We start from the raw sequence: 5,124 nt of genomic DNA on the forward strand, positions 1-5,124 counted from the left end.
GATTCGACCTATTAAAGCCCCGAGCAATTGAACCGTATACGTCATTCATATTAAAACAGAATCGAGCTTTTGCTGCTTCTTGATGTCGCTGCAGGATGAGACCTCTTATTACGTGCTAGCTTCCGGCTACGGGGAAGTAGGTAGACGTCGCTCGACGCCCCGGCGAATAGGGGCGAAACTCCGCGGGCTGATTTAGGCTCCCTTACCCTGGGAAACATCCGGCTGATATTTTACCGGCCATATTATCTTTTCGACGGGAATCGCGAGCCTTTGTCACTGGAAAAGGGGGACACTGCCGTGACCTGGAGGAGGATTAATTGGCGTAGAATATTGCTTTCGTATATTTCGCTTATTGTGACCCTGTGTATAATTGTAACATTTATTAAAATTGATTTGGATTGGATTATTTTATCTTCTGCGAATTCTTTGAATTTTTATTTTTGAAAATATTTTTCAATGTGTGTGTTTTTTTTTAGTTTAATTTTAAATATATATATATTGAAAAATTAATTTTAGATCATAAGATAGTTTAAGTTTTAGAGATTGCAAGGATAGTTTTTTATTTGAAGAAATTATTGATTGGAAGAGATCAACTTGCATGAATTTCGTTGAGGATAATGATTATATTGTTAATATAATCAATCGTTATCGATTTGCATGATAATATCATGATTGTAGAGCCTGTAATCCCACATGACCTATCTATTATCCCAAAAATTCATTATTCGAGAACTTATGCGCTTGATACAAGAGATTTCATTTGGAAAATGGGATCAAATTTGGATCATATCAAGAATTAAAATTCACAATACAATCAAGAATTTTTATCAATCAATCTAATAATTATATATGAACAAAAAAGAAAAATTATAGCAATTATGTACGAATGTTTCATTTGATCATATTCAAGATGAAAAAGATGGAATTCATTTATTGTAATTATCTCAATCTTACCCCTCCTATTAAAGCTTGAAGTTTATATCAAATTCTTGAAGGAAAAAGAAATTATTTTTATTCTACGATTCAGAAAAATTTCAATAAACTTTGTTTCAAGTTGTACAGTTTGTGCAATAATTTATGTGAAAGAAAAGAAATCGAAAGAACTTTTTTTTCAAAAACTTGGAAATAGTAAACTCCGTACTCTTCTCTATTGAGTCACGTGACCAGAATGAGACTTGAAATTTCTTTCAGAAAATAGAATACTAGTTTCCCAACTAAAATTTATTCTATTTTTTATCTACCTACTTCACGATATACCGAATTTAATCTAAAAAATATTCTTTTGCAAACTTTTAAATTTTAAATTTCTTATTCTCACCAATGCTATCCAATAATATAATAATATCTAAATCTTTGAAATACTCTCGATTATTTTTATCTTTCTTGATCTTATAAATAAAAATGCAATAATTAATACGAAAATACTGTTTTATCGTTTAGAGATTATTAAACTTAATTTGAAAATATTTTGTGGAATACATTTTTTTACGATTATGACTCGATGAGTGACACATAATATACCTTGCACATTGAAACGAACACGATATTGTATCGATTTTATGCTACTCAACTATTTTTCAACGAATAAATATTAAAACATGTTCTGCATTATAGAGATTTTTTATTATATTTTTTTTATATAAATATAAAAAAAAATTGTCACGTGTATATGCGCTATAAAATGTGTGTGAAAATACGATAGAGAAATAACTTTTCATGGGAGTTTTATTTTAATATTTGCGTCATCAATATCTCTTTATGCAGTATCACGTATTGTCGCAAAATAGCATTGTAATCGTAATGACGTTTGAGATAAAAAAAAAGATGCAATTTTTTATGAAATATTAAAATCGATAAAATGTTGTTATATTTGATTTTTTCTTTTTTTTTTCTAGCAAAGTTAAAGCTTATTGAGAGAATTGTAAATACGTAGCAATGGAGTTCTGTGTACACGTTCTAAAAGATATGTTTTTTCAACAGATTCAACTGGTCTTGTTCAAAGTAAACACAGGTGTCAATGGGAGAGTAACTGGAATGTACATTTTAAAAAGTTTTCGAAACTGAAAAATAATGACGAAATGTTATTTTAATTTTTCGATTCATAAAATGCTTGTAACTTAAAATTCGTTTCACAATTATATATTCCTTGGAAAGAATCTTTCTTTTAATTCTTTCAATTTAAATTCAATTATAAAATTATAACTTCCTATTATTTTGCTTCAAAACTTTAATAAATACTTTATTTATTATCGTTAATGAATAAAATATACTTTTTCATAAATTTAAATTCGTAAATTCGCAAAAAAACGAATGATTTTTCAATTTCTATTAATACTATCAATGCGTAAATTTACATAAATTACATAAAAAATATTTGCATAAAATACGTTATATCTATTGGAAAAAAGAAAATACAAAAATACTGTGTATATCAGTCTCCTAAACATTTTTCGACACTTAATATCTATACATATTTTTCATCCATATTTCAGGCGACATTTGCGACAAGTATAAGAAAAATAAATGAAAATTCTTGGCGCACAAAAGCCAAAAAGCTGCAAAGTTGGAGGAGTATTTCCTCCTTTCATTTCGAACTGAAAGAAATTCTAGGAAATGTAGGCAGGTACATGGCGCATGTTGAAAGTTTCTGGGGACTGCTTTTGAGGATCGCGATGTTCTCAATTTTCGTTTGCTTTCTTCTGCTCTTTTACCTTGTTATTCGACGCGCGAGAAAAAAAATATATATACATCTCAATTTGAGATCTATTTGCAGATCACAATGTGCACGATATCACATGCACTCAATTTATTGTAATTTATTGAATTTTCATTGATTAACCATGAAAGTTTTATTAGATAATATCACTTTTAGAAGATAAATGGATCATTTTCATTTTTCGAAGAATTTTTAATTCTCAAAATTTGTATAAAAATCGTATCTAAAATCCAATTTTTCTTTTTTCCTTCCTAAATTAGATAATTGGTGTAAAAATTCAGAGGTAAGATATATTCTCGTTAATTGTAATTACCGAAGACATAGTTGTCTCTCCCTCTTTCTCGATTTTCACTGTTTTCATAACCAACGAGCACTTCTATCTACCATTTCATTCTGATATTTTCAGCCAACGTGCGAACATGCACTAAGCAAACTAAGCTTCAATTCCTGACCACAATTAGAATTGCAGAATCCAGTTAGTTCTTCCTCCGCCTAGTCTCTTTTTCTTTTCCCAATGAATTGCAAATAACTCTTATTCGATGAATTAATGTTACTTATAACGTAACTGATAAAAAAAAAAAAAGAATATTCTCAAGTGCAAAACAAAATAACAGAGACAATTTAAATTATGTCGTCGAATAACGTAATACCTTTCTATAGAAACGAGTTTTTCATTTATATTGGAAGTTTAAGATTCATTCATAGTCAAATCAAAAGAAAATAGAAACTATAATAATAGAATGTATAAATTTATATATCCTCGTTATTTAACAAAACTCCAATCAAAGAATTCTCAATTAAAAATCGATGCAACGGCAACGATAAACAACGAAATTTATATAAAGTTTATCATCCTTCTGTAATAATAATGAAAAATACACTGGAATTATCCATAATAATATTAAAACGCGTTTCATTATAACATTTCATTTTAATATTCCACGGCAAATTTTCATTCGACAAACATAAACACATAACAATATTAAATACATTTCTCACATTTTTCACGTTTACTTCATGTATAATATATATCTAAATCCCAAATGAAGATAACGCCAATCCGATTTTCCCCCAGGCTCGAGGAAAAGTTTCGCGGATGGTCCCCTTTAATAGCGATAATTAAAACCGGTCAATTTCCAGTCTTATCTAAATTTTCAGCGCTCGGGGAACGTCCATTCGACGTTTCGAGCGCGATAAATTTCACGCGAGCCGGGGGTCCACCGTTCATTTCTGACATTTTCATCCAATCCGAAAACCTGGCATGAAACAAATCGATCAATTACGGCTTTCGTTCCTCTCTCTCTCTCTCTCTCTCTCTTTTTTTTATCGCTCGAGCTTTCCCCAGCCTCGGTTTACAACTGGGTGTGCAGCTGCGAGCACGGTTTACGCAAATTAAACGGCACACGAGCTCCACGAGCTATAATCAGAATTGCAAAATTTCGTACGCGGAAACAGACAGAGAAGGATATTGCCCGTCTTCTTTTTAGCGAGATATATATGTTTTATATATATTTTACAAGTTTGGATGCACCTGATGCCGTAAATAAACGCGTGTATTCGCCGTGTTGAAAGTTTTATTACGGTGTAACACGTGGAAACGTGTCGGTTTCCTTAGAGGGGAAAAGAGAAATATCTCTTAAGGTTTCGAGCGAAACCGCGAGGATGATCGAAATATTTGAAAAGTATATATCTATTTATCCGAGTCGATAAGTTTAAGGGATTTTTGAAATTCGTTTCGACAAATATTGTTTCTTTGTATTTCTTTCTTTCTTTTTTTTTTTTGAAAGCATGAGAACAGTATGGCGGAAAATTTGATGTTTAATTCAAATATGTAAAAGTATTCCTGCGATACGAATTTTGTATTTAAAAAAATGCTGAATTTCTTCTTTGCATCTGTATAAGATTATTCATGAATTGGATAAACATTGCTCGAATTATCATGCAAAATATATTACGAATATGAGAGAATTATTAGTTAGAAAAGAAGAGGTTTATATAAAATTCGAGAGTATTTGAGACTGGTTCAATTTTTATCTTCAACTGTTGAATCATATCTATTAGAAGTCTGAAAAATTTCAATTCAATACTCATGTATATCGGAATTATCAAAATTTTCTTCACAGACAATCTTTATTATTGGGCAAATTGAAAATGTTTACATACAATTGAGCACTTGATCACAAAATCCCAAAACACGGATCTTCGATCTCGAAATCCAATATTTATTTATACAACGACGTCCAATCTAAACGAAAATTCTCCCAACATAATATAAATATTCTCATAAACTCTTACTTAATACCAGCGCATTGAATCGCAAAGTAAACAGAGAATCGAGCAAGGAGGTAAGAGCGAGATTTCTCTATGGATCCGTTCGCAAAAAAAAAAAAAAAAAAAAAAAAAAAAAA

At 30.2% G+C, this 5,124-nt stretch overlaps 1 protein-coding gene across 1 annotated transcript in view; it reads right to left on the reverse strand.

Annotated features, from left to right (window-relative positions):
• LOC102676943 overlaps positions 1-5,124 on the reverse strand; it is a 165,154-nt gene that overhangs the window by 74,027 nt on the left and 86,003 nt on the right. The gene's annotated exons all lie outside the window — the stretch shown is intronic.

The sequence above is a fragment of the Apis dorsata genome, unplaced genomic scaffold, assembly GCF_000469605.1.
Source record: "Apis dorsata unplaced genomic scaffold, Apis dorsata 1.3 scaffold_13, whole genome shotgun sequence".
Lineage (NCBI taxonomy): Eukaryota > Metazoa > Arthropoda > Insecta > Hymenoptera > Apidae > Apis > Apis dorsata.